This window comes from Psammomys obesus, unplaced genomic scaffold, assembly GCF_907164565.1.
Source record: "Psammomys obesus unplaced genomic scaffold, mPsaObe1.curated_primary_1811, whole genome shotgun sequence".
In the NCBI taxonomy this organism is placed as follows: domain Eukaryota; kingdom Metazoa; phylum Chordata; class Mammalia; order Rodentia; family Muridae; genus Psammomys; species Psammomys obesus.
Window position 1 is genome coordinate 1,007,576 of NW_026590767.1, and position 18,637 is coordinate 1,026,212.

Genomic DNA, 18,637 nt, shown 5'->3' on the forward strand with positions numbered 1-18,637 from the left:
TGAAGAGATTTTGATTGATTACATTGGCAAAGGAAATCTCAAAATGGCCCAGTATAGATTTTGTCCTGTGGATCATCTTATGAAGAGAGTGTTTTGCAAATGGAGCAAGCTGTGAAAGAAAAATACAAAATGTATAGTCCAGGATTTAAACGGGCACCAGGAAGTGGAATCCTGGGTTCAAGGATAGTAAATGGAATTAGGTAAGTGGTGACATGGGGCAAGAGCTCCCCTCCCCCCAGCTAAGCTTTCATCTTGTGAAAAGGATGTGGCCCAAGGGACACTGCCACTTACTCTAAATTTATATTGTGTTTGTGGTTATAGGAGGGATAGTTAGATCAGGTTAGGCATAATTGTGACCTAGTTATTGTTTTTATTTGGACATAAGGAGATATGATGTATGTCAAGTTGATAAGGGGTGATAGTGGTGCCTACTCTTGGTTGTCAACTCGACCATATGTGGAATGAACTACACTCCGGAAAGGGTGGGCACAGTTGGTGGTGTGTGACAATCCAAAAAGGAACCTTGATTTGATATCATGTTGGCTTTCACTCAGGGAAACCTGCATTATGCTTTCCACGTCCAGTCTCATGATCAAAACCAAGGGCTGCAGTGACTCTGTAGCAGCAGTAGCAAACTCATCTTGTCATTTTTAAATCTGTGCCTTCTCCTTAGACTGGAGTTTCCTGATGGCAGGGACTATGCATTCTTCACCCTGGATCTCAGTTCCTTGCATGACCTTCAGCTCCAACCAGTGTTTCCTAAACTCTGCACTGCTCAAAAGTTGAACCTCTGATTTAGAAGGCCTTTTGCCTCCCTTCCTAGAGGAACAGCCTCTAAGATGGAGGGTCTTACTGCTATATCAGGCCAGAATGCTGCCTGCTGGCATAGCTCAAACAAATGGGACCTTCCTCAGAAGGGCAACAGCTATTACACAGAAGAATTCATGGGCAGAACTCAACACACACACGTGCGCACACTCAAGCACACACACACACACACACACACACACACACACACACACACACCACACACACGATTTCTGATGCCGAGTACTGTAGGTTTCTTATTTAAAAATTGAGAGGTCCATTTTAACTGGTGCATTGAGAAAGGATATAAATGAAGCAAAGACCAAATTAAAGAGAAAACTCCAATAAAAGAAAACAAGGAAAGTGAAAAGAATAAAAAGGCATGCCCTGTTGGCCTCTTCAGTTAAGGAGGCTCCTTGGCAAGGTGTACCAGCCTGGCTCTCCTGGATTGGGAACCCCGGGTTAATTTGTCCAGGGTAAGGCACGATGAGAGTGAGTCTGAAGAGCAGCCAGCTACTCCAGCTGTCCTGCCCTGCAGTGCTTTGTCCCTGGAACTCTAAACGGTGCCGTGTGCGGGTCACCCAAACAGCCTTCCCCTGTCATAGAAACACTAGGGTTTAGAGAGACGGGTGTTGCCTCCAGATCATGTCACTCCTGGTGGCCAGGTGGACTCCAAAGCCACCTCCTCTGGGTCTCTCATGCCCACCACAGAGCTGGTGGATGCTTGTTCACAGGGCTGTATCAGGCCGGTCCCATCAAAGAAGCACTTTCCTTTGTATTTCCGTCAAGTTTTCTCGCTTCTTCCAAAGTGCTCTCTTAAGAAACAGAAAACTCAAGCCCACTTTACCTTTCACGCTGCCTCTGCCTTCTTCTCAATTGTGGAGCCAATTAGGTGTTATGGGCATAGACTCCGGAGTCTGAGAACCTCCATTTGACCGTCTGTAAAATGGGCTTAATACTCATCCACAGTTTATAGTGGTTGAGAGACTGAAAAGGCATATGCCTTTAAAGTATTCAGAACACCATGCAACATTTAAATGGAAGCCATTATGAATATTGTATTGTTTGGTGTCTTATTGATATTGGGAGGAGAATGGTTCCTCATGTCTCAGAGCTGTTAGCAAACGTGGAAGGATATGGTTTTCACAGTGGCTTTTCAGCCTCCTTGGGGATGCATTAGAGAGGTCAGGATGTCTACTCTGACTAGAAAGGGAATACATCCTCAGCTGAGGCCAGGTTACAGTGGGTTCCCAGGTGAGGCAGGTCCAAGGAGCCTGCTAGCATGGGAACAGGAGCTCACAAAACATTTGCATATTACTTCCCCTACCTGCCCAGAAGGCAGCTTACCTGCTTCCTGCAAGGGGTCCAGCCTCCCAGACAGAGCTGAGCCCTGGCTCCCTATGGGACTCCCAAAGTATCCACAGCCTTCTCCTTCACTGTCTCCATTACATAAAAATTTTCCAAGCAAGTAATTGCAGAATGGGGTAACAAGGAGGATAATAGGGAAAGGTAATTGTGGATAAATCAGCTTGATTACACTCTTTCCCAAACTTGATTACCTAAATTTGCACTGCTGTACAAAAATCTTAGAAGCCAATTAAGATTTTTCCAGTAATGATTTCAGATTCCGGGGAATTCTCTCCTAAGTCCAACAGGTCTGGTAACAAGTGGGGAATGGTGAAAATAAGGTTGTTTCTTTTGGCTTTTATTTGTTTTGTATTTTGGGGTGAGCCACGGTACTCTTCAGCAAGGCGGATCACATGTCCAGGTGGGAAGGTCACTGCATGGATGTGGCATGTAGTGTGTTAGACACTCCTCTGGTATTTCACACTGGGTTTTTCTGACTACTAATAATTATTTGCATTAGCAGCCAATCTAGAGAGGGAACTCCAGCAATGTCATGTTCCTACTTGGGGCTCATTTTGCAAGTCTAATAGGAAACCTTTAGTCCACCTCCAGAGGCCCACAGACAGCTGGAGATCCAATATAAGAGGAACATGGGAACCTAAGGATTCCTAGAGAATCCCCTGTGAACCTAGAGATGGATTGGAACAAGCTATGGAGGTCAGGGGCTCCCTGGAACAGAGGTGGCCAGCATGGAATACAGGTCAAGTCTCTAGCTAGCCTCATGGGGGTGGCATTATTCATGAAGAGCCTGGACAGAGGGAAGTAGAGCTGGGGAAGAATAAATGAGCAGAGAGAGAGGAGCAAAGAACAGGACAGTTCCCAAGGAGCCTGCGATCAGTGCTAGCCCTCTTTGAGTGGGACGCTGGCTCGTCAAGTGACTCCATGCTTACGATGTGTTGGCACAGAGGTGAGAATCGTTGCACACCGAACGAATGAGAGAATAAGTAAAGGACAAACAACAGCTGCTTTCATTAAACCTGCCTCCTGTGGTACCTGTTGGAACTCTTTTTACAGATGATAAACCAAGACACACAGAAGTGAACTGATTTGGCCAAGGTCCAACCCAAGGAGGTGTATCTCAGAACCCAGACTTTGCCTCTATTATGTGGTTATATTTCAGGTGAATGGATGGGTTTCTAAGTAGCACAATGTCCACTGCAACCATCAAAGAATGACAGCGCCAAAGAGTGGGTGGCTTTCAGGCAGTAACAAGGCAGCCACAAGTGAGTCAGGACAAGTTAGCTCCCCTCGCATAGGGCTACATCCTCGTATTGCCTGGAGGCTCTGCTCATTCTGCTGTGTCTTCCATGGTTTCAAGCTGTTGCATTCAGCCCACCCATTTCCCCTTCTGCTCTTCAGCCATATTTCCAAAGACCTGGGTTGCTTCTGTTAGCTGAATGCTCCAAACAGGTCAAGAAGCCTCTTTGAGCCTCAGTTTCTCTCTCTGGAAAATAGAGATAACTGCCTACCTTTTGCTTATGAGGAGAGACTGAGGTAAGGTGTCAGGGGTGTCTGGCAGAGTCAGCAAAAGATCATCTGAGCCCCTGTTACCTCCCCTCCCTGCTTTTCTTCCACCTAGATGTCTGTGCCAAGATCTCATTTACTGAATGAATAAAGAGTGTGGGCTGAATAACTTATCAAACCTGACCCTCAGAGCTCAGTGGGCCAGTGGTCCTTACCAGGGACAGGGAAGGCCGCTTGCCATGCTTTTGTCACAGTCAGGAAGTGGAGAACAGTGACTGCTGGGCCTCAGCTAGCTGTGTGCTTTCCATTCAGTTTGGGACTCCTGGCTGGCAGCGGTGCCACCAACACTCAGGGCAAGTCTTTCTTCTTCAGTTGAACTTTTCTGGAAATGCCCTCAGAGGCTGTCCCAGGGGTGTTTCCATGGTGTCATTTCCCAACCAAGTTGAAATACAAGATGAGCTATCACAGCAGCCCACCAGCCTGCCCCTCAGCACGGTCAATGTGGGAGCAGGTCCCCAACACAAGTGGAGTGGGCATCTACCATGGTTATGGCAGGCACCAGTTTCTGTTTGTTGGAGCAGCTGTTGACACAGAGGGTGCAGGCGAAATTCTTTCACAAAAGCCAGACATTCAGGTTTTGATGTAAAAAGCCCTGGTTTTTAAACATTGGCCATGAATTATACTTTTATAACACGGAACAGCCCAAACTTAACCTAGCAGCAGGCTGCATCCAGGCTGCTAGCCAGCAGCCTCCGACTAAAGTTCATGACGCAGAGGACTGAGTCTTACTGAGACAGCCGTCATGGACTCGTTCCTTAAGGCACTGATTCAACAAATGTTTACCGACCACCTACCATGTGCTGGGCGTTGTGCTGGGTGCTAGTGGTGCAGCCATAATCAAAAGCTGGTAATGGACTGGAGAGAAGACCCCATGATTCTCAGCACCCAGAACGGAGGCTCACTTCTATCTGCAGCTCCAGTTCCAAGGGACCCAATACCTCCCTTCCTCTGGCTTCCACGGGCACAAGGCAGACATGTGGCGCACATACATCCATACAAGCAAACACTCACATTTATGAAATATCTTTAAAAGCAGATTTTAAAATCCATGCTGCCCGTTTGGAACTATTGCTCTTCTATGGCTCTGAATCTTTGCAGCAATGACAATGGCATTGTGATTTCCTACCCTTTTTGGAAGATGTCAAGTGAGTGGCAACCTCATCCGTGGATCCCAGTTGTGTCAACAGGTAGCCATTGCTGAGCCTTGACTCGGGCTCTGGGTCATAAATACCAAGCATGGCCACGTCTCCTGCTCTCCTCTGTCAAGTTCAGGTCAGAATGCCCATGTCGCCATTTCATTATGCATTGAGGAGTTTGCATAAGTGTGGCTATAAAACACCTACATACACACACACACACACACACACACACACACACACACACACACACACAATGGTGCTTAATATGAGCAAAATTAACCTTTTTGGTGGGAGACAAGTATGTGGTCCCCTTCACCACTTAAAAACTACAAATGTGGATATTTCTCAGGCACAGGGACTTGTTCAGAGGGCTTATGTTCTGCCTACTTGTTATCAACTTCATGACTCTGCCCCACCCTCCTATGGGACTGTGGGCTGTCTCCAGACCTCACCCCTCCCCTCAGTAGCTGTTCCATTCCCTGCATGTACTAGTGGAGCCAAAGACCATGCTAGGGGAACACAGCCTTGACCTTCTATGGATAGGAGAGGCGATAGGTCATAGAAAGGCAGAGATAGGCCATAGGGATCAGACTGAGGACATGATGGTATTGATTTCAGGATCTGTGGAGAGATGCTGGACAGCAGTATGAAGACCCAATGCCACTGGCCTGCTGACTAATGGTCTCAGGAGAATTCAGAGATCCCAGTGGAAGAAATTCTCAGATACACTGCTCAGTGCCCTGGTCAGAGATGGTGTACTCTGCCTAGTGTTTCAATTAAAACTGGTTCAGAAACCCCTTCAAATTAAGTTCCATTTTAACCATGTTTTCCTGACTGCTGAATGGAATTCTCTTTTGCTCAAAGCCCTATCCTGCTTAGTGGCCTTTCCTGGGATCATTCTGTGGCCTGGTTCAAGTTGTATTTGTAGAATGTTCCAGTGTGTTTTAAGGTTTTCCTGAATTCCTAAAGATCCCCAATTAAAGCAGGACTGCACACTATGGTCAGAGATGTCTCTCGGAAGGAAGCAGATGCTTTTCTCTCTTGTCTGTCTCCTTTCGGTCTTTCTTTGGTGTACTTTGGCTCTCCTGTGCTTCATACACAGCCAGGTGGTTCAAACATCCTCCCTCGTTGGGAAACTTGTCTGCCTCAGAGGGGAATTCCACCTGGGAGGTCACCCTGCTCTAGTCCTGCTTCTGCTGGGCTGAGGTCCAGCCTCTGGGAAACTCATTCTACACATTTCTGAGTCTTGTAAGCCAACAGGCATGGATGTACCACAGTCATCTGCCACCAGGTGGCTCACTTTGCCAGCCCCTCCTCACTCTGGTTGTTAGGTAGCTCCTTCAGGGCATTCCATACAGCATCCAAGCGCTGGAGGAGACTCCTCAGCTTTGCTCAGACTCTAGGGTCCAGCTGTGTGTGTGTGTTTGTATGCCCTGGTGGAGGCTTCAAGTCCATGTCAGGTTTCTTTAGTGGTTCTCTCTATTGTTTTTTTGAGACAGGGTCTCTCACTAAACCTGAAACTCGCTGATTTTGGCTAAACTGGCTGGGCAGTAAGCCCAGAGATCTTCCTGTCTTTGCCTCCCTAGTTCTGGGATTGTAAACTTGGTCAACAATGTTCTAGAGTGTGTATGGGTTCTGGGAATCAAACTCAGGTCCCTATGCTTACACTTTACCGACAGAGCCTCCTTCCTAGGCAGAACCTGAATTGTTTAAGATGACTCATTTTACCCATGGTCCTGCATCTTTCTGGCTCCCCTCTTCCCTTCTGATTTTCTCTTCCTGCCATCTTTCTCCATTTGGTTTTTTTTTTTTTTTCATTTCTCTTTGAATTATCATATTATACTTAAATGCGGTTGGAACTAAATGCTTCCCAAGAGGAAGCTGTTGCTTTGACAGTTGTAAATACTTTCGTAGTGTCTCCATGGGCCTTGGTAAAATCATCCTATGAGACATTGTCGAACAGGTCCGGTGGCACCTAACTGTGTCTCCAGCACTTGGTGGAGGTAGAGGACAGAGGACTGTGGACTCTAAGCCATCCCTCATATGTACCATGTTTAAGGTCATCCTTGGGCACATTGATCCCTGACTCAAAACAAACAAACATACAAACACCAAAACTAATCAAACAATAACAAAAAACCCACTGTGGAAAATTTCAAACACCGTCCACCAGCAATGAGCCCACTCACTGAATCTCTCCCTTTCTTCCCCATGTCATGTGGAATCTTTTAAGGCCAACCCCAGACATGGCAGCATTTCATAGAAAAATACTTCATCACCTAACCTTAATGAGTAAGAACTTCAAAGACAAAGACAAGTAAACAGTTAACAAAACAAACTCGCCTCCCCAGCACTCTTTGTACCTGCTAATGGGTATTTGTAATTTGGAAATTTTCAGCAATTAGTATTGTTGGTACAGTGCCTGAGTCCTTCTCCTGGGTCCTGTCAACTGTGCTAAGCGGCTGTCATCCTGCAGTGGGTTTTCTGCTCGTTTTATAGATGAGGAAGAGGGGAGGGTTATCAGACGAGAAGAGATCATGAAGGTCTAAGAAGACCCTCCTGTGTCAGCCTTTGCAGTCTGGGCTCATGAAGGCCTGGGATGTTGTTTGGATCTAGGCCAAGGAAACATTTCCCATCTTCTGTACTCCCAAGGGGAAGCACCCTGAGTGGAAACGCTTGCAAATAGCTTTGCCTTGAGTGTTCGGACTTCTTGCGCAGTTTGTTTCCACATGCTGTGTCTGTGCAAGCTCAGCTTACACTCATGCTTGGTCCCTTGCAAGCACATGTAAGCATGCACCGCTGCTTTGGTGAAACAGAAGTCCATTGCAGCATGTTGCTGCTGGAGACACAATTCCAGGGACAGGGAATGTGGGCCGAGCAGGGTGGCCCAGTGCTGAGAGAAGTCCATTCTAGTCACCTCATTCTTGGTTCTTGCAATGAGTGGAACTACTGCTTCTGTTCGCAGGACTCGGGGAGGATAAACCACCCGCCTAAAGTCACGGAGGTGGTAAATAGCAGGAAGAGTGTGCAGGCTTTTAGTTTCAGAGAGCGAGCTCCCATCTTCCTTAGCAACTCTCGTCTTCTATGCAGTCTCTCCTCCCACACATCTTTTTTTTCTTTTGAGTCAGAGACTAACTACATAGGCTAGGCTGACCTCAAACTCGAAATCTTCCTGCCTGGCCTCTCCAGTAATGAGATTACAAGTGCGGGCCATCAAGCCCACTACCTACCTTCCACCTCTGAGGTACTGTTTCTAGACTTCTTTGTGCCCGGGTTTTATTCTGAAATACTTCAGGCATATAGAACAATTGAAGACTCTGATGATCCCCGCGTGCCCCCGTTAGAGTTGGCAGTTGTCAATATTCATCTCATTCACCTTATGCCTTGGTGTTTGTTTGTCTGAACACTGGCAGAGAAGTAGCTGGCATGCCCCACTCCTGAGCCCCTTGAAAGCTTCAGCAGCTTCTGCAAAGGAAGTGTTCTTCCACACGCCCCTGTCCTCACTTTATCACCAGTCCTTCCTTCATCACTTGATGCCCAGTGCAGTCTCTCATCCCACGGTTTTCCCCAGGCATCCTCCAGGCTGCCTTCTACGTTTTTTTTTAAGACTGGGAACACCCAATCGAAGCGGATACGTTGCATTTGTGGAGGTGTTTTGTTGTTGTGTTTTGGCCTGTGGTCACTGAGCCATGACTTCTTGGTTCTTACCATGCTCATCTCATTGTTCCTTGTCTGGTTTGGCTTTGTTCCTGTTGGGTTTAAAGTCTTGGTAAGCTTCGGGGTTTCTGTACTTGGGGAGAATGTTTGCTACCAATGCTATAGTAGTAGCAAAATTGTAACGACAAAGTGAATGGCAAGACCAGTTTAAGGAAGACAAGGTCTACTTTGGCTCATGGGGATGCAGCCCATTGCTGTGGGAAGACATGGAGGCAGGCATGTAAAGCAGCTAGTCACAAGCTAGCTGTGTCTCGTGTCTACAGTCAGGAAGTAGAGAGAGATGGATGCTGGTGCTCAGTTCATTTTCGTCTCTTCCTTTTTATTCGGCTCTGGACCCCAGCCCATGGATGGTGCTCCCTGTATCCCATCTGTGTGTTCTCTCTGTGGTTAAACCTCTGAAGGCTTCCTTAGACAGACCCAGAGTCATGACTCCTAGAGTGTTCTGCCAGGCTGACAGTGGTGACACCACATGCATAGTTCATATCACATGGAGTCACAGGTCTGGAAAGAACGGTCGTTGGGCCCACTATTAGTGATCACACACTAGTGAGCTTCCAAGGTCTGAAGAGGAGTCCCACTAGCCAGAGTCGCTTCACGCATGCAGCTCGTTCCTGGTCCATTCTCTTCTGATCCCTCCCTTTCCCACACCCAGGAGCTGCGTGGATGGACAGCATCATCTGCAGGCTTAGCCACTCTTTCTGCCACTGTCCTGCCACTTGCTCCAGCCGGCTTATGCTGGCATGCATAGACAGTAGTAGATGCAATTGTTACATGTACATCGTCCACTCAGCGAGGAAGGAGGGATCCCTGCTGCAGGGATTTAGAGAGTTGAGGGAGGGGATTTTGACCATAGTTGATGTGCAACCCTGGACTGAGTTCATGTGTCATAGACACTCACATGCAGGAAGAGGACAGTGCTTGCTGTTCGAGGCCACACAGCAGCAAAGTCAATGGCCAGAGGCTGGGGCATGGCCCCAGAGGAGAGCTGAATTTGGGCTGACGGAAAACCATGACTTGCTGTTCAGGAAGGAGTAGAACTGCCTGGCTCCTCACTAAGATTTTTTGTTGTTGTTGTCTAGGGGCATTATCCCTGGAAGCAGAGTAGGAGACAGATTTGCTATTAGGATTTCTAAAACCTTCGGGTGTCAGATGTTGCTCTCATACCTGACGCCAAGCGTTGATTTTACTTTCCGCTGTCCAAATGTAACGCCCACGAGCTGACCCACTTCATATGCATAGAGTCTGTAGCCTCAGCTAAACAGGGCGTGTGTTTAGAGCGAGGGGTGGAGGTGTGTCCACCCTTTTCCTCAATTGTCCCTTACGTCAGCGAAGTGCCTGCTCACGCTCCTGCAGCGACGCCAATCTCAGAATGAAAGGAAAAGGGCGCACCTGGAGTGGGTCCTCATCTGGTCTCGAGCAGATGGCACTGGCACAGTGCCTCCCCACTTGGGTGAGGGCAGGCTATTTGACTAAACCACCCGCTTCGAGGGAAACAGCTTTCTGAGTGACAGGCAGGAGGGCATGGGTGGGAGTGATCGCTTGCATTTTGTCTCCTTCTAGATAAATGGTTCTCCACCTGTGGGCCACTCCCTCTTTGCCAACCCTCTGTCTCTGATATATTTCCATTAAAATTCCTAACAGCGGCAAAAATTACGGTTATGAAATACTAATGAAAATAATTTTATGGTTGGGGGTCCTCATGACGTGAGGAGCTGTATAAAAGCCAGCAGCACTAGGAAAGTCGAGAACCGCTGCTCTAGATCCTTCCCTGTACCTCTAGGCTTCCCTTCCCCCCACAGTCAGTAAACACAGAAACCAGAAACTGCCCTCTGCAGGAACCTGCCCTGCCAGTCACACTGGGTGAGGCTGGAGACATGAGGGAGGGACAAGAGCCCTGACTTCCTTAAGCTTGGAGTAGATGCCCGGGGAACTAATGGATTCTGGCAGCCTGAGCTGTGTGGACTGTCAGTGAAATTGGCTCAGTGAGTAAAATCACGCACCAAATTAGTCTGCTGACCTGAGAGAACCAACTCATGAACTCTGACCTCTGCACACACACCATGCCATTTATGTACTCATGTAATCATATTCAATCATGAACATACTCCTAATCAATCATAATCACTACTCAATTAAAAAAAAACTGCATGGACCTAGACAGGCATCTCGTGTGTTGTAAGCAGCACGCTTGGTTCTGAACTGCACACTGTCAGTTTCCACCCAAAGGTTGTTCCGAGGATGACTGAAGCTTCTTTGGAAAGCACTAAATGAAGTGCTTGGCACAGGACAGTGCCCAGCGTGATGATTGGTTCTGCTTGTGACTCTAATTGGTACCTTTGTACCTGGAGGTCTCCAAGGATTCAGGCTCAAAGGAAGACCCATCTGGAGTCTGGCTGCCGGTTTACTGGCTCAGTGATAATCTACCAATATGTTCTCTCCACAACCGCTTTCCACCTCTTGTTCCCAGGACTAATGAAAAAATCTGAGTAGCCTGCTCCCAACAGTGTGGAAAGGCCAGCCTCCTCTGCTGGCCACATTTGAGGTTTGTCTGGAAGGGCCCACTGGAGAGGAAGAGCCAACAGTGCAATTAGGAAACACACTTTGATGTCGCTTCTCACCTGTACAGCTCTTTTGGCACACATCAGGTCCTTCACCTGTAGATCTCAAGGTTTGAGAACAGCTTTCTAGGCCACTCTTGAATGGTAAAAGTCAAGTGGTGGCTGTGACCATTCTTTTGCCTGAGCCCTCCCCAAGACACAGCTCCACTGTCTTCAGGATATCCTTAAAGGAGGAGGCCAGTCTCAGACCCAGGCCTGCTCCCATGGGAGTTACTGCTGTTCATACTGTCAAGAAGAACAGCAACCTCTCACTGTGGGAATGTTAGGGCTCCATGCCAGACCCTAACATTTATTGCTGTGAATAAAATCCTTGCAGTGGCCCTGGAAGACGTGGTCATCCTGAGGATTGAGGGGAATGTGAAATCTTGGAAGATGTTAAATGACTTTTCTCATATACCCAACAGGCAAGTGCTGAATCAGAGGTTTGGACCAAGTTAATAATCTGCAAGTTCATATTTCTGCATAGCTGGAATAGTAATTAATGTTGGGGGAAGGGATGGGGAGGAACGTCTTCTAAATGTATGATTTTTTTTTATCCTTGAGCATTCACATTTCTTGGGAGAGGCCCATGGGCACACATATTGGAAAAGCTGTTATTGGCTGATAGGGAGACCGAAAACTTTGACAATTTGTGTTAAAAGAGACATTGGTGCCCCTTTGGCCTGGAATTTCCTGTTTCTAAGTTCTACTAGTGATTTGTTGAAATGGGCCATGCTCCTGGTTCCCAGATTTGGGCTGCATATATCGTCATACTCAGTGAAATATCCCTGGAGGTACAGGGAGTGGCCCTGGATCTTTGTGCTGGTGTGTGTGTGTGTGTGTGTGTGTGTGTGTGTGTGTGTGTTGGGGGGAATCACTTCAGGAACCCACCTACGTAGGTATCCTCAACTAGAAATCTCTTCAAAGCAGAGTGGTGAAGCACTAATGCATAGACAGTTTTCTTAACCTTGAAACTAAAGACGTTGACCTTCCTGCTCCATTTGATTGTTCAGGATCCCGTGACGGCCACTTTTACAGAGTTGGGACCATCATAGTGTCACTGGTGTTATAAGACACTCCCAGGTGTATTGTAGACAGTACATGGATTGGGCAAAAGCTGTAAAAAGTTAGAAAAACTCTCACCTATGGTGCCCTTCCTCCAAAATCAGGTGTGCATCAGATAGGAGCCAAAATCAAGTTAAGCCATGGAAATGGTACTAACCTCAGGGAGCATGGGAGTGGGCATGTGTGTGAGCACATGTGTATGTGAGGGAGAGTAGATGTGAGATTAGTGGCTCATCTTGTGCCAGTCTAGACTCTGGCCTCATCTGAGATCCTCTCCCAGTGACCAATGGGGCTTGGAGACCCCACAGTGGTGGTGTATATCTCCCTGGAATTGCACCTGCTGCTTGGTGAGGTCAGTTGGCCAAAGGAAGATGGCAGCAGGAGGAGGAGGGTGCAGGTCCACGCAGAGGAAAAGGTGTTTGCTTTTGACCTTTGGCTTTGGCCTCACTCCTCCCTATTTTAGTGTTTCGCCCGTTCCTCCTTCTTTGTTGTCTTTAGCCCTTCTGTCTCTTTTCTATTCCAGCAAGTTTTAGTGGATTCTCTCTGCATCTCAAAATTTCACTTGTTCTTGTACACTTCCCTCTCACTTGAATCAGCTTGGCTTCACGTGTCTGCATTTGGATTTGTGCATGCTGTGTATGTATATGTGTGCATTATGTGTGTGTGTGTGAGAGAGAGAGAGATGTACTTATGGGAGATTTAAACAAATACTCCGTGCATGAACGAGGCATAAATCAAGGAGCAAGTTTCTGAGCATAAGGTGAGGAACATGTCTGTGTGTTTTCTCTGTTCTTCGGATGTCTTGAGAAGCTAGGGAACACCATTCCCCTTCGCTGAGGGGAAAGTAAAACCAGTGTAGACTCAGAGGCTGTTCCTTCTCTGGGAAGCAGGAGTGTACTTCAGTTTTGGCCCAACAAGTCACTTGATTTTTGACAGTCATAGTTTTCCTGAAAGAAAAGGATACATGTATATATTCATTTTAGCCTCTAATGGCATCTATTTACTTTAGTAGCAGTATTTCGACATTTTGTTTTTGAGTGAATTGAAGTTGACAATAGTTAACATCTTAAGCACGAAGGCTTCACTATTTAAAGGTTAGATTGATACCTGTTACTGAAACTGGGCTTATTGGGGTCAGTAAACTCAATGCTGTATCTTTACTTATGTAGTTTCATTGTATAACAGATTTTTGTCTTGAAAGCGATGAGTAACTGACCCTATGCCCTGCTAGATTTCTGTGCTTCATTCTGGTACAGGATTCTTCCCCTTCTGTTTATTTTTTGTCATCAAGCTTAATTAAGTTTTAGGAGTCTTACTCTAGTGTAAAGAATACTGTGTTACACAGTGAAGATCTGGGCATTGATCCATGCAATCTGCAGGCAGAGGGCCCATGTTTCACACATAGTTACTTCAGATCTCTTTTTTTCAACAGAGCCAGGGAAATGGCATTCAAAATGGAGGCAATAAGTTCCTTCCTTTGTCTAGTGGCTGGCCCCATCAAAGATTTGGGACACTGATATTCCTGTCAGGGGTCAAAGAGTTACCCTATGCTCTTCTTACTCTTTTTTTTTTTTTTTTTTTTTTTTCAAATCTAAACACGTGGTCACCATACTGGGCGGGCATATGCTGATGCCTGCAGACACTGCTAATGTGGCTGGGGTCATTTTCCTCTAAGTAGAGTGACTCATATCGCTGAATCTTTGAGTGTCCAGGGTTGACTTTTTTCCCCTTTGTATGAAATGATACTCGAGGCTTTATGGATGAGTGTGACTGGATGTGGGCATGACCTTCCTCACAGCAGCAGTGAAGTTCGGTGGCTGCTCCCATACTCTTCCACCCTGCATAGGAGTACCTCTTTGTCACCCTCCTTCTCGGAGTGGACAGAGCTGTGCTCAGACACTGTGGTCACTGTGAAGGACTAGATGACAGCCCTGGGAGTCTACTGTGTTTATTTTGATGCTTAGCAGGTGTGTTGGAGGTCCTGCTGATTTTATAATTAAAGTGACATGAAATCTCTTCTAAGATAATCAGGGTAGCTTCCAAGGGGATTCTGTCTGCAGAAAAATAATAGTATAAATAAGCCAATCTGGTTCTCAAATGGCCAAAGCTAGGAGACCCTGGCTCTTACTGAGAACATGTAGTCTAACACACAGCAAGCACACGAATCCCATGGGATTTGCTGAACGAAAGTCCAGATTGAAGTTGGGGCAGACTCCTCCGGCCATTATCTCTTTGTGTTCTTGGTTTGCTCTGCAGATAAATATCATGCCATCATCAGGAAGGAAGTTTGCTAAAAATGCTAGCTCCCAGGCCTCCTCGTACCCAGATCTGTAGTCACAAGACCCCCATGTGATTCTGGGGCACATTCAAGTTGTGGGGTCCTAATACCTGACACACTGTTGGAGGTCCTCAGTGTGGAGTGAGCTTGGGTGGTGAGGTAACTAGAGACAGTACCTCCACAGTTCCATACCTCAGTTTGCATGCACGTGTTTGTGTGTGCATGTATGTGTGTGCATATTCATGTGCCTGTTATTGTGTATGCAGGTACGCTTTGTGTACAGTTGTGTGTGGAGGCCAGGGGACCACTGTATCTCTCCTCCGACTTTAGTTGTTCTCAGATGGTCATCGGCCTTGGTTATCATTGTTTCTTGAGACAGTCTATCAGCCTCCTGGAACACACCAAGTAGGCTAAGATGGCTGGTCCAGTGAGCTCCATCTGTCTGTGCCTTCCTCAGTGGTGCAATTATGGATGCTCAGCGGTGCCTTGCTTTTGTTTGCAGGGTCTGGGGCAGAGCTCAGGTCTCCATGCTCGCTCTTGCAGTAAGCACCTTCCTGACTGAATGATCACCCCAGCCCCAGGACAGAACCAGAATTTCTACTTCTTGCTTTATAGCCTGTTTCTGAGGAGCTTGTAGAAGGATGCTTCCAGGGATGGGGGTAGGGAGGTCCTCCCTTGGAGGCACTGTTGCTGTCTCCAGGGTTTGTCATTCTCTGCATGCCCTCTTCTGACCCCATTTGCTTTTATATGCCGTGGGTTCTCTGAGCAGCTGCCTTCCTGTCTGGATTCTCTGAGGCAGACGCCAGTGGCTGGAGAAGGGACATCTATCTTTCTTAGTACTGTTGTTCCCAGGGGAGCCGATTTGCCTGATGGATGTATTTTGGCTGCAGCTACTCAAGGGACAGTGAGGGACTGTTCCAAAGTCTCAGTATTCGGTAACATTTTAAAAAAGTTGTACCTGACCTTTAGAAAGTAAAACCTGAGGACTGGGGGCATAACTTGAGAGAGAAGTGTTTGACGTGAAAGCAGGAGGACCTGAGTTCAACTCCTGCCATCCTCGTAAAAGGAAGGCTACAGTGAGTGGCACGTGCTCGTAATCCCAGTGCTAAAGAGGCAGAACAGGTGGATCCCCGGGGCTTGCTGGCTAGACAGCTGGGCCAATGGGCAAGTTCCAAGTTCCACTGAGAGATCCTGAGTCAAAAAAAGGGGGATGGCATACAAGGAACAGTATCTGAGGTTAGCTTAACTGTGGAATCCACAAGTACGCACACACATGTATATATGAACACCACCACAGGCTCTGTGGCCTGCTTTGTGGGGAAAAAATGCGAGCCATGGTTCTGGGGTCTGGCAGTGGGCTGTGAAACCATTAGAGTTAGGGGTGCTCCAGCAGTGGATGAAGTGACATTCTTCAGCCATCTGCTCTCTTGTACGCAGGGCTCACTACACCTGTCAGGGGGAGGCAGCTGTTTCCCTTCCCTGAAGCAGACTTTAAGACTCATCCTAAGTGTGTGAGCACTTGGTGTGACCGAATACTTGACCAAAAACCCTTAAGAGATGAAGGGTCTTTCCAGCTCAAGGCTTGAGGCTAAGTCCATTGTGGCAGAGAGGACATCAGAAGCAGCTCTTTGATGTGGCAGGAGTCTAAGGCCACACACTTACATTTGGACAGATCAGGAAGCTGAGGACAGGAAACAGGCTGCCTGTAAACGTCTAGTGACTCATTTCCTCCAGCTAGGTTCCATCTCCTGAAGGTTCTACAGCCTTCTGAAACAGCAGCACCTTCTAGGAGCCAAGGGTTCATACACATGAGCCCCTGAGGGCATCAACAGCCAAACCACACAGATGGCGTTAGGTGACTCTCCAGGCTGGATTGGGAGAAGCCAGCTAGCTTTTGTCTGGTTCTCTTCGGATGCTGGATGAAATCCTCAGTACCACAGGGGGGATGGGAATGTGTGGGTCCACCAGTTGAGCTCCAGCCAGGCTGTGGGTGGCTGTCTTGACAGATAGCCTAATGCAGCTCCCAGATAACCACAGTCTCGGCCAGTGTTCTAAGGGATCGAAGGAGAGAGTCCTAAGTAAGAACTCTTCACTTGGACCCTCAGAATTTCCTGAGCCACAAACTCATGAACAAAATCAAAATCAAGTTTTGTTTTTTTTTAATGATTTATTGTGGAGTCACAGAAATCGGAATATTCTAAAAGTTTTAGTTATCACAGGCAGCCTATCTGGTGTAAAAAAAAATATTTTAAACACACTTTATTGCATTTCATTTAAAATGCTTTTAAAACAACTGGAGGCAGGGAGTAGGCTGTGACACAGTCAAAGAAAAATACTAAAAACTGGAGAAAACACACACTGGAGCCTGGATTATGGTGGGAAATGGGAAAAATACTAGTTTTTTTTTTCTGCCCATGTTTAGTTGGGTATTCTATGTATTTCAAAAACGTCCTTTTCTTCTCTCACCATTCTTTTCTTTTTCTCTCCCTTTCCATTTCCTTTTCCCTCTATTTCCCACTTTCCTTTTATTTTCCTTTTCCTCTCTCATAGCACAGGCTAGCCTTCAAATTGCTGGAACTCATCCTCCTGCCTCCACTTCTCAGGAGATGGGACTATACGTGTGCACCATTGCAGCCCGTTTATATGGCGTTGGGAATGGAACCCAGGGCCTTGTGCATGCCAGGCAAGCCTCTACCAGCTGAGCCTCGCCCCCAGTCTCCACATGTGTTCTTTCAATTTAATCTCCACTCCAGCTCTGTGAGATAGGCTCAGTTCACAGACATGGAAACTGAGGATTAGAGCTATTAAGGAAAGGACTTTCCCTGCACCACATAGCCAGGGCTAGATCGAAAGTCCAGGATTGTCAGTGAAGGAAATTAAGTCATCAAGTTTCTTGGAGTCAAGAGTGCAAGCCCCTTAAGGGATTGCTTGGGTCAGAGCTGGAGCATGGCACCTGGAGAATGGTTTAAAATCCATATCCCCAGGCCCTGCCCACACTGTCTATAATCTGGTTAGTAAGTCTCTAGGACGCTCCCACCCGTCTCCGGCTGTGGCCCCTGATTTCAGGCTGTCCCGTTGCAGGTGGGTACACTGCAGGCCACAGGCTCAGTGTTGTACTCATAGCATAGGGCAGCCTCAGGGGAGGGCTGTTCCAGGGCGCAGTTTTCTGATGCCGGGGGAGGTACGGCATAGCCTTGCTTTGGAGAAAGGACACAGGGCCCATAACAATTATGCAGACCAGGTTCTTGATGCACCTGGGATCCCATTCTGTAACAGATGCATTCTGAGCTTAGGTTGTTGAGGGCTTGGCTGGGCTCTATGACAATGACGATACTGGGAAATATGAGCCAGGTGACTCTTTTGATCCAGGTGGAGGTGCTGTGGATCACAGGTCTGAGCAGAACTGTTAAAAGCACCTCTTTCGTTTTAGAATTTCTAAGTACAGAGACTGTTAGCATTTAAAACCCCACCCACAGTCAGAGGTAAGGGTGCAGTGAAGGGAGAATGGAAGGAAAGGTCAGGAAGGCATGTAGAAACAGACATGGGGGGATTGGGCTTCTTTTAGATGCACAGTGGAACCAACTGTGATGCTGGTCTGTTTGATGGTTCTACTGTGAAGCTGCTCAGGGTGCAAGTTAGGTTTGGCAAGATTGGAGCCTCCTAGGGACCAGGCATCCCAAGAGGCTCTCAACCCACAGTCCAGGTGTGGTCACTGCTGAAAATGTGTGGGAAAATCCGGATAATCTGATACCTAAGTTTAAGATCCATATTGAGGTTATGAGGTCCTCAATTCAGCTCAGACCTCACAATTCGGCTAGGTTCTTGAATGACCATCCTCTTTTGCCTAAGACGGGATTTTCTGAATCCACAGGGTGGTTGTGGGAACACCAAGCTTCGGGGCACCTTAGTAAGTCCCTAGAGGAGCTATCCACCTCTTTCTCTAACAGCTATCCATGCTCCTTATCTTGGTCCACAGTACCTCAAAGCACAAGCTTGGACTGGACTTTGACCACTCCCATCTGCCCACCTGCATTCCCACATTCCCCCTCCCCGGCCACTTTGCAGGCATCGCTTACTGGGGCAGTTGTACAGTCCTGCCCATC

At 47.3% G+C, this 18,637-nt stretch overlaps 1 protein-coding gene across 2 annotated transcripts in view; it reads left to right on the top strand.

The window, feature by feature from the left end:
* The window catches only part of Plpp4 (phospholipid phosphatase 4), a 130,116-nt gene that overhangs the window by 30,197 nt on the left and 81,282 nt on the right, over window positions 1–18,637 (top strand). The window lies entirely within an intron of this gene.